Source organism: Silene latifolia, chromosome X (assembly GCF_048544455.1).
Source record: "Silene latifolia isolate original U9 population chromosome X, ASM4854445v1, whole genome shotgun sequence".
Classification (NCBI taxonomy): Eukaryota; Viridiplantae; Streptophyta; class Magnoliopsida; order Caryophyllales; family Caryophyllaceae; genus Silene; species Silene latifolia.
The window spans coordinates 343,038,347-343,052,343 of NC_133537.1; positions in this window are offsets into that span (position 1 = coordinate 343,038,347).

The window sequence follows — 13,997 nt, forward strand, 5'->3', positions numbered from 1 at the left end:
CCACTCACAAAATAAAACAAATGTAAACTATTCACTGCGACCTAGATGGAGTACTAGAAAATAACAACAATTAGATCAATGCAATTATCGACGTCATTTTCGATATGACATTACGTGTCCTCCATACTTTAGTATAGACCCCAAAATCACTTAGATCGGATGACTTCATGGAAAATAAGATAGTGCCATTGAATAATATTGAGTATGTCTTGCTATTACTCTTGAACAGTGGTGGAGCGAGGGGGAGCTAGCATGGGCGCTCGTCTTTACTCTCGTTTGAAAAATTGAAATTTTTAGTTAAAATTTCCAAAAAAAATTCGAGGTCCCCTCATAAAATTTACCCTTTCATCCTTGCTGAAATTTTTTACCCCCGTTAACTTTAAAATGATGGCTTTGTCGCTGCTCTTGAACTATTCACATCCAAAATATAGAAATTGTTTAAATGATGTACTGACCTACATAAAATTTATCAGAGAGTAGTACCTGAAATTCGATATCACCCAATAAACCGTGGTCTAACATTGTTCCCTCCTAACCAAAGTGGCTTGAGTGTAGTGGAGTGCGGGAGTGCTTCAAAGCGTTGCAATGGCAACGAATTGAGAGGTCCCGGGCTCGACTCCCTACACGGGAGTGCTGCGGTTACCTGTCATCCTAAAGGATGTCTTACATGGCACACGTGGTTTGCAGGGTATTGCATGTGCCCCGGGGATTCAACCCCTCGTCACCAAAAAAAAAAAAAAAAAAAAAAAAAAAAAAAAAAAAAAAACCATTGTTTCCTCCTTATTGTTTTAACGGACTATAGACTTTAATTTGTCTATTATGTGCATGGGCAGCCTTTTTTTTCTTTCGTGACTTGATCACCTCTAGTCCTCTACTATCGACTTATTTTTCATATAAAGATTTGCTTTATTTTTCATATAGAGATTATGATGATCATCAAGCTAGATATATAACCAAATAAACACGACAACAAACAAAATAGCACACGGATTGATGACATGGCGTAGTCAGTTACAACTAATTCCTTGTATATAAATAGATTGTGAATTCAATCGATCATGGAAGGAACAAAGGATTATGGAAAGAAGGGCTCTGAGGGTTGGTGCTTGAACCCAATATGCAGGGCTTCTGTTTTTTGGAAAGGATTCATTGTTTTAGTTGTCTTGTTTTTTTTCCGGTTTTCTTGTGAACTTTTATTTGGGACTCTACTCGCTGGAGGTCGCCGGATTTTACCCATTTTTAATCAAAAAAAAGATTGTGAATTCAATACTATATTCAGTGGGAGTAATGAGGATTGAGGATTGCTTCGATCTTGATTTCTAGTTTGATACAAATTATATCTTTCAATGCAGTTAAAATTCAACAAAATTATATGGTAATAATCATTCAAAGTTTCAAATACATGCAATATACTCCGTATAATAATAGTAATACCAACATATGGGTAAATCGCGTCACTACTTTTGCATTTTGTGTTTATTGAACCAATATTATCTATCCCTTAATCATATGCTCATAGAGGATACCTCAAGTTAACGCGAATTCCCACTTAAGGTGGAAATATCACTTGTATGGATGAGATAAAAACAAAATCGAAAACAAATCTAGCATGTAGTATTATACTCTGTATAACTTATTCCAACAATACCCTCCTAAACGAGAAATTTAAGTAGTTTATACTCCGTATAACTTTTCATAATAAAAGAGCAAGTAGTGTGCTATTTGAATTCGTCCAATGCCTTTTTTCTTTTATTTTATGAATTATTATGTTAAAAAAAAAAAAGCCTCCTTTCGTTTTAGTATACTCCTTACAAATAAGAATAAGAACGTTCCACAAATAATTGGAACGAAAGAAGTACTAAATATAATTGGATCGCATGTATATTCGCTCTTCTTAATCCAACGATCATCCAAGTAGGTACGTACGGAGTATATATTTATGTAGTTCAATAGGTGGAGTTAGAAACGAAATTTAGGTTTTCAAATCCATATCGGAATTTGTTGGAATCGGGTCCAACAAAGACATCTCTAATTCTTGAAGTGTATATTTATTTTGGTAGATACGAAGTACATGTGTTCTCTATTATTACTACTAAAAAACAACAATTAGATTAGTACAATTATCGACGTCATTTTTTATATGACATCACGTGTCCTCCATACTTCATTATAGACTCCAAGATCACATTGACGTTTTTAAAGAAAATAAGATAGTGGCATCGAATAAATAAGTCTTATTGATATTACTCTTGAACTTTTTTTTTTTTTTTTTCGACAAAGAACAAAACAACAAAGATACTTACTGATAGAGTTTCAGGTAAGATTATGAGCTATCTTATTCACTCCCTAGGACAAAAGCTAAGAGAAACAAAGTGAAAACGAGACGCTTGATAGACTTAATATCCTGGATAATGCAAGTAAGAGACGCAATAGGCTTATCCGCTCCGGCCACCTGCAAAACCAAGACAAGACAATCCGTAACCAGTCTAACGTGAAGATACCCTTCCTCCAAGGCCCATTTTAGCGCCTGGATTGCAGCCTGACCTTCAGCTTGCAGGGCGGAAGAGGCAAACGAGCGAGCATGCGCAGAATTTCTTAAAATCCCATCATTGTCCAACAAGCACCACCCCATGCCAGAACTTCTATCAGCCCTCCAAGCAGCATCACACTTAACAGTATTACTCTTGAACTATTCACCTCCAAAATATAGAAATTGTTTAAATGGTGTACCGACCTACGTAAAATTTGGCAGAGAGTCGTACCTGGAAATTTGATATCACCCGATAAAGCCCTGCTCGATACATGGGCAACCATTTTTTTCGTGACTTATATCACCTCTAGTCCTCTACTATCATGGGCAACCACCCGATAAATCCATTTTTTCATCTTCAGATGAAAAGGGAATGTAGCAAGGCGCCACTGTCAATCCCCAAAATCACGTCCAGACGCGGTGACAATACGTTCCAAGCTAGAACAAAGGGCGGCATCAAAGGGAAGATGGACCGAACCAAACACACGGGGGGGAGCAAGTACGAAGAGAGAAATAGAGCAAGCACGAAGAGAGAAATACCAGTGCAAGCTCTAAGCAGAAGCAACTGATCATATTGCAGGTCCTCAATCCTCGTGACTAAGTCCTTAAGCTCAATGGTCTTATTCACTCTCTTCGCCACAAGCTCACTGCCGAAAACAGGACAAGTACTGACACCACCCAAAACAGAGACACCACGCATGGGCCAAGCAATAGAAGGGGGGAAAACACCGGGAAGCCGACTCCAAGGGTCCTCATTAGGCCAAAAGACCTCTGTCTTAGCGACATTAAGATGGAGTCCAAAACGAGGATCATCCGCCATATTAATAATAATAATAATAATAATAATAATAATAATAATAAACTTATGAAGAAATTGGCAGATATTTATTTCACGACGGTTTCTCTACGCCTCGTAGTCTGTTTTTCTTTGACACCTCGCCGGATCGCTCTATGGCGGTCTCGGCAGGGTCTCACTCCTCCGATTGGTTACGTGCGGTTCCTATCTCGGGGTTGGGTCGGACTATGAACGGGAGGACTTACCGTAGTGTCTTTGGGGTATCGTCGGGTGTTCCGTTATTCTCGGTATCTAGGCCCCTGTCCCGCTTGCTCTCGGGTTTTTCTTTGGGGATGTTTTTGGGGACCACGCTGTTTCTTGTCTTGGTACGGTGGGCGTTAAACATCGGCATAACCTTGTCCGGGACACTCTCTTCGACATCTGCTATAGATCCGGTATTTACGCGGGAAGGAGGTTGATATCGGTTTGGTTGATGGGCATGGTGGCTCTCTTCGTCTTGCGGATTTATTGCTTTATTCTTGGGACAGGGGGCGTGATGTGTGCGTCGACTTGACGGGTTCTTCACCTTTGACTCGGCCCGGGTTGCGATTTTGTGCGGGCCGGGTTGTCGGCCCCGATCTTGCTCGGCGAAAGTGTGCTAAGTATGGGGATTTGTGCGCGGTAGCGGGTTATGGTTTCCTACCTTTCTCTTTCTCTTCACTTGGGGAGTTGAGTTCGGATCTTTGTTGCCTTGCTCAGCGGATCCGAAATTCTCGGTATCTCGGGATCTTTGGGGCTCGGGTAGCCGCTTACATTTTTACTCGTATTAGCTTTACTATTGCTAAGGGTGTGGGAGCCCAGATTGTCTCTCGGCTCCCCACCAATTTCATGTAAACCTTTTATTTTTATTATAATGAAAGCTGCGCGCATTTGTAATATAAAAAAAAAAATAAAAAAAAATAATAATAATAATAATAATAATAATAATAATAATAATATTTAATTATAAAAGGATGCACGCAGCTTTCTAACGTTTATCATTATTATTATTATTATTATTATAAAAAAAGGGTGCACGCAGCTTTCATTAAAACACTACAAGAAAAACGCGGCTTACTGACGGCCCTACTGACGGAAAAAAGAGGCCGTCAGAAAACACGGGTTACTGACGGATGTGTGACGGAAATTCCGTCAGGAAATTTCTTGCGCGGATATCCCGTCGGTATTTATTAGCGCGTTGACCAAGTCAAAGGCGCCAAAAGAAGCGTGACGGAAATTCCGTCAGGAATCTTTTAATCTGATTCTTTTGGCGCTTTGATTTGGTCAACGCGCTAATAAATCGACGGGATATCCGTCAATGGTCTTTGCGCGTTAAATTGGATGACGGTGGAAATCACTTTACCCTTCGACGGAATATCCGTCGATTTTTTTCAAAAAAGTGACGGAATATCCGTCACACGGTCAATTATTAGTTGGTGGTAGTGTGTGACAGGGTGTCACAATAATTGAACTAGTGACGGATATTCCGTCAGTTTTTTGAAAAAACTGACGGATATTCCGTCAGAAGTTTTACTTTAACTGACGTGTACAGTCCTTGCATTATTTTTCTGATAAAGTGAGCAGTGACGGATTTTCCGTCAGTTTAATAAGAATACTGACGGAATTTCCGTCAGGATTTCTATTAAACTGACGGATATTCCGTCAGAAGTTTTACTTTAACTGACGTGTACAGTCCTTGCATTATTTTTCTGATAAAGTGAGCGGTGACGGATTTTTCGTTTAATAAGAATACCGACGGAATTTCCGTCGGGATTTCTATTAAACTGACGGAATTTCCGTCAGTGGTTTCTATTAACTGCAACACGCGAAGAGATCCTCCTTCACTTTACTAAAATTCCCCCAAATCAATTAAAATCGCCTCAACCCCTTACCTCCTTAAAACCCGACACCACCACCACCCTCCTCCACTTCCGGCGCCACCACCACCACCACCAACACCACCACGCCGTCGCCATCACTATAAGGTAATTAACTTTATCTTTTTTTCTATTTTCTTTATCTTTTTCCTTCTCCTTCATCCTTTTCCTTCTCCTTTTCTTATTTATCTTTTTTTTTTTGTTAATAGTAGGCCGCCGCCTCTCATCTTAGCCGCCGCCCCCGCCGCCGCCCCGCCGCCCCGGCCGCCGCCGCCCGCCGCCGCAGCCGCCACCACTGCACTTCCTTTTTCATTTTTTTTGGTCAAGTTAATTAGGTATTACTCCTTTTAATTAGTTTAATTAATTTAGATTATTAGTTATTGTTTTAATCCGTCAGAGGTTTCTACTGACGGATATTCCGTCAGAATTGTGAAAAACTGACGGATATTACTCTTTTTAATTTTTTTAATTAGTTTAATTAATTTAGATTATTAGTTATTGTTTTAATTGTTGTTGAAAAAGGGTTGGTGTTGATGCATGTTGACTTAGGATAGAAGCCAATGTTGTGACGGATGTATGTTGTTAATGTATGTTGTTAATTTAGATTATTAGTTATAATTTTTTTTAAATGTATGCATGTTGAGTTAAGATAGATATTTAATTTTATTATTAAAAATTAGATTATTGTTAAATGTTAATTAGAATAGATATGAATTAGACTAGATATGTAAAATGAAAAGTAAATCATGTTAGTTTTTGTTAATTGAAAAAGTAGTCATTGTTGTATGTTTTGTTTTTAATATTGTTAAAATTATTGTTCATATTGACCTAGTACCCGTTCAAAAATTACTCACTAGGAGTAATTTTTGAATAGTCCCCGTTTTGGGACTGTCTTTGTACGTTTTAAGTCACTTAGGTAGTAAACATGTGCTTGTGATTTGTTAATGAGAAAAGAGTTTGGTGACAATTCCTTTAATGTTCTCTAAATGCATATGTAGAGTAATTATTTATTTTATATTGTGTATTTGGAGAACGGATGGGAATTCTTTGCCGAATTTTTTTCTCATTAATAAATCACAAGTACATGTTTGCTAGTGACTTAAAACGTACATTGATGGGTTTAGGTTGGAGTGATAAGGACTCAATTCAAAGAAATACAATATTTATATTGGTTAAAATGTTAAATTATTGTTTATTATGCTTGATTTTGATTATTATTAGGTTATTATCTTTTTTAATGATATATATAAATGTGTAGATATATAATAACATGAAAAGATTAGAACGGCAGTGGATGTATGAAAGATTAGACGAAAAAAAGAAACCCAAGAAAGCATATGCAGATGGGGTGAAAGAGTTTATTAAATTCGCGGAGGGAAGTAGTGAGTACAAGAATTTAGGTGAAATGAGGTGTCCGTGTAAGAAATGCAAAAACCTAGGTTTTAAAAGGAAAGCAGATGTTCAAATTCATCTTTGGTCGTATGGTTTCGCCGATAATTATTATGTATGGACGTATCACGGTGAGAAACTACCTAGTACAAATGCTAGTGAGAATCCTTACCGTGAGTTCGTGGAAAATGCATTGCGTGATACTGTTGACCAAATTTTGGAGGATCGACTTAATCCTGATGACCTTAACGATGAAGAAGTGCGTTATGAAACCCCGAACCCCCAAGTTTCTTCGTTCTTTAAAATGTTAGAGCAAATTTGAACAACCGGTGTTTGAGGGAAGTGATATGAGTTTGTTGCAAGCATCTGCTAGGTTGTTATCAATCAAATGTGAGAACAACATATCTCTTAGATGCGCTAATAGTTTTGTGTCGTTCGTTGGTGACATAATTCCAAAGGAAAATCAAATGGCGCGCAATTTTTATGAGATTAAAAAAGTTCTGAAGGGACTCCAACTTCCCCATGAAAATATTGATGCATGTATCAATGGATGCATGCTTTTCTGGGAGGAAAATTCTAATCTTGAAGAATGTACAAAGTGTCGTGCATCTCGGTATAAAGGTAAAAAGAATTCAAGTGGGAGGCGAATTCCATGTAAACCAATAACTTATTTTCCGCTTGCGCCAAGGTTACAACGACTATATGCAACCAAGCACATAGCAGGTGAGATGAGTTGGCACTACAAAAACTCTCGATTAAGAGAAAGGGGGACAATGGCACATCCAAGTGATGGAGATGCGTGGAAGCATTTCGATAGAGAGCATCCAGATTTTGCAAGTGAACCCCGGAATGTTAGGCTAGGTTTGTGTACGGATGGATTTCAACCTTTTGGGCAGTTTGGGACGAAATACTCTTGTTGGCCCGTGATTGTGACTCCGTACAACTTACCTCCTTGGTTATGCATGAAGAGACAATTTCTGTTTTTATCTGTGCTAGTTCCGGTCCTAAGAATCGAAAACAAATTTAGATGTTTTCCTCCAACCGTTGATCAAAGAGTTGAAACAACTTTGGGAACCGGCGTGGACACCTATGATGTCTCTAAGAAACAAAATTTTCAATTAAAGGCTGCATTAATGTGGACGATCAACGATTTTCCGGCATATGGCATGCTTTCTGGTTGGTCCACAAGTGGATATCGTGCCTGTCCTTATTGTCCTGAAAATGATCATAGATCTTTTTGGCTTAAAAATAGCAAAAAGGTTTGTTGGTTTGATTGTCACCGTGAGTTCTTAACACCTGATCATCCTTTCGGCGACAATTGTAAGCATTTTCTTAAAAAGAAAAAAACCGAGAATCGCATAGCCGCATCGAAACTAACGGGTGATGAAGTGTGGGAATCCGTAAAAGACTTGCCTAAAATAGTTGATGCTTCTGATAAAGAATTGAAAAGATTGAAAGATCAGAATGAAGGTTGGTGGAAACAAAGCATATTCTGGGAACTTCCCTATTGGAAAACGTTCTTTGATTCGACACAACTTGGATGTTATGCACATTGAGAAAAAATTTTTTGAACAGCTTATCAACACCATCATGGATGTACCAGGTAAAACTAAATTTGACACTAAGGGTAAAGAAGACTTTAATGAACTTTGCTATAAACGGAACACATCATCTAGGTTTGTTTTATCAAACGCGGAGAAAAAGGCTCTATGTGACTGGGTTGCTAACTTAAAATTCCCGGATGGTTATGCTTCAGATTTGAGTCGGTGTGTTGACCATAAAAAGATGGTGTTACATTCCATGAAAAGTCATGATTGTCATGTCTTTATGGAACGACTACTCCCCGTTGCCTTGAAAGAGTTGCTCCCGACAGGTCCTTGGAATGCAATAACTGAGATAAGCCAATTTTTTAGAGACCTGTGTACTTCTACGATTAGAGTTGATTCTATGGAACGTCTAGAGTCAAACATTGCGGAGATAATATGCAAGTTAGAGAAGATATTTCCCCCGTCTTTTTTCAATTCCATGGAGCATTTGCCTCTTCACCTACCTTATGAAGCAAAAGTTGGAGGACCTGTCCAATATCGATGGATGTATCCATTTGAGAGATTTCTTAATCATATAAAAAAAAAGATTGGCAACAAAGCTCAGGTGGAGGGTTCAATATGCAACGCTTTTTTGTTAGAGGAAATTTCAAATTTCTGTTCTTTTTTATTTCAAGATCACATTGACACAAAAGCAAAAGACTTAGATGTTGGTGTAAATTCCGATGACCAGTTGAAATCTAAGTTACTTGAGTTATTCAATGATGACATGGGAACTACAATAGGAAAATGTATACGAGAGGTACTTAAGCGAGAAAGAGTATGAAGAAGCTCATTTTTATGTGCTAAGGAACTGTGGAGATTTTTTAGATACTTATGAAAAGTAAGTTAATACTTCATCATTACTCAATTGTTTTTTAATTATCAAATTAGATCGAATTTATAGGTAATTAATACATAACTAAAACATGCTTTCCTTACTTATAGGGAATTTGAGGCACATATCAAAATCAATTTTCCTGATGTCACATCCTCTGATGATGTTTGGGCATCACATGAGAAAAAAGTTTTCGAAATGGTTCGAAATCAAGTAAGTGATGATACATTTTCTTTGAAATTGAACTATACATTTAGATTTCTTATTAGATATTGAAAAAAATATAACAACTTCATTAACATTTTTTTATTCATAGGTTCATAGATTGAAGGATCATCTAATAATAGCTTTAGCATTGGGTCCTAGTAACATGGTGAAGTCTTGGAGACGGTATTCCATCAACGGCTATAAGTTTCGAGCTTATAAGGAGGAGTTGATGTTTGAAGTCTACGTTAAGCAATGGGGTTTCTGTGAATTCAACTGAAGGGTTGGACTACTATGGAACCCTAAATGAAGTAATTGAGCTTTCTTATTATGCCGGGCAAAGGGTTTATAGGGTTATATTGTTTAAATGTGATTGGCTTGATAATTCCCCACAAGGACTTAGTATCCATAAGGTTTATGGACTTATAGATGTAAACGGGAAAAAGAAACTTCGTGGACATAACCCATTTGTGGCAGCTTTTCAAGTCGATCAAGTTTGTTATGCTCCTTATCCAACCATTAAGAAAGGTAATCAAGGTATTCGGTGGTCCGCGATTTTTAAAACCAAGGCAAGATCACAAGTTGATGCTCCTATTGAAGAAAGTGTCTTTCAAGAAGATGTGGTTGTGAATGATCACTCAATTTCACCGATTTTGTTGGAAGATACAGATGATGAAGATGTATACGAAGTGACAGTGGAAAGAGGTCAAGGGGAATATGACAGAGACGTCGAAGAAGAAGGGGATGAAGATGAAGTTGAAGAACTTATTAGATACGAAAATGAGGAATCAGAGGAAGAAGTGGGAGTGCTTTTTTCGGATGATGAACTGTTTTGATTTGTAGTGATAGTGATAGTGAGGAGGACTAGTTGTAATTGTACAATTATTAAACATTCAATAAAATATGCCCTCCGTTTTTTATTACTTGTCGTTCTAAGCTATTTGGTTTTTTGTTTTATACATGTCGTTTTAGCTTAACATCAATAGTGTGTTTCAATTTTCAAGATTTGGTTATAAGAAACCTCTCAATTCACCCAATAAAATGCATTAAAGAAGAGGCAAGTGGTAATTAGTTCACAGTTTTCCATAGTGTTTTTTTCAATTGTTTATATATACTAACGATTTGAATTGTTAACATGCAGTGATTATGCCGAACATTTTTCGCCGTATGATTGGGAGCAATAGTAAGGCAAATGCATCTCAACGGAATCGGGAGGACGAAGAGGTTGAGGATGAGGAAAATCCTGAATTTCCATCAAATAGACAGGAGAACATGCAGGTGATTCTCTCGGAGGCCGTGCTCGGCCGGATCATTTTTGGTAAGTTTATGTTAATTTTTCTTAAGTTTAAAAAAACTTTAACATTTCTGATTTTAATTTCAAATATTTATGTGTTTTTCAGGTGGGATGACGAACCAATCAAGAAATATGTTACTTGGTCATTCACCTGTAACACGGAGAGATGAGTACTTCACTAGGTGGGGTGAAGCGAGTAACGCACAGCGTCGGAAGATGTGGAATTACTTTGCGGTAATTATGTTTTTCAATAATAATTTTCTTAAGTTTATAATAATTTTCTTAAGTTTATAAGAATTTTCCAAAGTTTTATATAACTAATTTCACACTTGTTTTTTGAAACAAACTCATGTAAGATCCATCGATCCTGGGTATGATCCTATTCTGAGTGGCAGGCGAGGGTAACGAGGCGGATTACCACTCTTATCAATGGAATAAAATATAACAAGAAACCGCCAAAGTGGGTGCCTGTTTCTTGGTTGGAGAACCTTAGGAATAGGCCAAATGATGCTACTTTTGCCAAACATTCGAAAATCAACACGGCAAATAGGAAGTCGGGTGGGAAAGATGGGAAAGCATTGGGCACCCACACTCTTGGTCGGAAGAGTTGCTCCGATGCTTTCAAGGAATTGGTAAGTATTGTTTATATTGCTTTTAAAAAGTGGTTAATATATATGATTGACAAAAATATACTTGATTTTACTTGTTTCCATAATAATTTCAGGGTCAAGAGGCCACCCCCACAAGATGTTCATGAAGACGAAGAAAAATAAGAAGGGCGAGTGGGTTAACCCTCGAGCGGCTGATGTTGAGGTAAATTCTTGAATTTAATTTAATATTTATTTTTATTACAAAGAACGATAATCTCTTTCTTATAAAGATAGGTATATATATATCATTTCTGACGATTTTCTATTTTTTCAGCGTGATTTCCAAGAGGAGATGAGGCGGCCGTTGCCACTGGACAGTCTCCGACGAGATTCGGGCCTACTACAAGGTCTGTAGGAGGATTTGACGAGAAGAACCGGATGTTTGGGACAGGACCTACCGGGGCCCAAATATGGTATGATCTTCCTCCTAACAAAGCTGGCCGACGGTCTTTATCTTATGCTCCTAGCATAATTTCTGACTTTCCACCCAAATGAATGATGAACGATCCGCTCGAGTTGCTCTTGAAAGACAGGTTCGTGAACAGGCTGAAGAAATGGCGGCAATGAGAAAGGCTTGGGCTGATTTGCAAGCATCTCAACCCCCAAACACGTGTTCACAATTTACTCCACATAGACGGGATGACTTTGGGGGTGGTGATGACGGGTTTGGAGGTATTGGTGGTAGTTTTATTGACCCTATAAACACTTAGAGCCTTTAAGTTAAAGCCTTTAGGTTAGAGCCTTTAGGTTAGAACTTTAGTTTAGTTAGTATTGTCGTCTAGTAAGTATGAAAGACATGGTAAAACAATTCTCTGTTTAATTTGTAAGACAATGTACAAATTTGACTATGTTTTTATGTAAAACAATTTGCGTCCCCTTCTCTTTTGTTGTGTATTGATTCCCGCATTAGCGGTCGACGTGAAAATGGATTCCGCGGCGGTCGACGATTGGATGTGTTTTGCAGGTTTTGTTTATATTGGAAACGATGCAAATAGGCATCGTGGCTGGCAGCAGGCTGTATTTGAAACGATGCAAAAAACGCATCGTGGCTAGGCAGCAGGCTGCTGTTTCTGGTCTGTTATTTAATACATCTGACGGAAATTCCGTCAGTAATATTAAAATACCGACGGAATTTCCGTCACTGCGTTTTCCTCCCCATTTTCCAGATTTAACTAGAAACTGCCACGTGTCACACAAACTGACGGAATTTCCGTCAGTAAACCTAAAAAACTGACGGAAATTCCGTCACTACCCTCTGTGTATGTGATTTCAGAGACCTACGTGGACTGCCACGTGTCACCCAAACTGACGGAATTTCCGTCAGTAAACCTAAAAAACTGACGGAAATTCCGTCACTACCCTCTGTGTATGTGATTTCAGAAACCTACGTGGACTGCCACATGTCACCCAAACTGACGGAATTTCCGTCAGTAATGCTTAACACTGACGGAAATTCCGTCACTATTGACCTATAAATAAGGACGGATTTTCCGTCACATATCCGTCAGTGTTTTAAAGATCGACGGAAATTCCGTCAAGATGGTCTTTCTTGTGAAATAAGCCGACCCTTTCGAATCGACGGAATTTCCGTCAGGAAAGGGAAATACCGACGGAAATGCCGTCAGTATGGGCTTTAATTTTCCGTCAGTTTCCCGCGTTTTTCCTGTAGTGAAAATAAAATAAGAGTTTACATGAAATAATTGGTGGGGAGCCGCGAGACAATCTGGGCTCTCACACCCTTAGCAACAACAAAGCTAAGTCTAGTAAAAATGTAAGCAGACACCCGAGCCCCCGCATCCTGGGATACCGAGAATTTCTGGATCCGCTTGAGCAAGGCAACAACATCCGAACCCAGCTCCGCAAGTGAAGAGAAAGAGAAGGGAAGGAAACCATAACCAGCTGCCGCGCACAAATCTCCGTACTTAGCACACTTACGCTGAGCAGCATCAGCGACAACCCGGCCGGGCACAAAATCACGCCCTCTGAGTCAAAGGAGAAGACCCTGTCAAGTCAACGCACACATCACGCCCTCTGTCCCAAGAATAAAGCAGCAAATCCGCAGGACGAACAGAGCCACCATGTCCGTCAACCAAACCGATATCGACCTCCTTTCCTGCAGAGATACCAGATCTATAGCAGATGTCGAATAGAGTGTCACGGACGAGGTTATGCCGATGTTTAACGCCCACAATACTTGTACAAGAAACAGCGTGGTCCCCGAAAACATCATCAGCAAAAACCCGAGAGCAAGAAGGACAGGGCCTAGACACCGTGAATAACGGAACACCCAGACGATACCCAAGCACACTACGGTAAGTCCTCTCGTTCATAGTCTGACCCAACCCCGAGATGGGAACAGCACGCAACCAATCAGAGGAGTGAACACCATGCTGAGACTGCCACAAAGCAAGCTGGCGCGGTGTCAAGGAGAAGACAGATTATGATGTAGCAGCAACCGTCGTGAAATAAATGTCTGCCAATTTCTTCATAAGTTTGGGGGCAGCAATTTCACTAGGGTTACCTAAGATAGCAGAACATTGCAGGTCCTCAATCCTCGCGACCAAGTCCATTAGCTCAATGGTATTAGTCACTCTCTTCGCCACAATCTCACTGCCAAAACCAGGACAAGTACTGACAGGTCCACCCAAAACTGTAACACCACGCAAGGGTCGAGCAATAGAAGGAGGGAAAACCCCGGGAAGCCGACTCCGAGGATCCTCAACAGGCCAAAAGACCTCCGTCTTGGAGACATTAAGATGTAGTCCAAAACGAGGGCCATCGGGTATAATCAAATCCAAAACTCTTCCCACCTCCATAG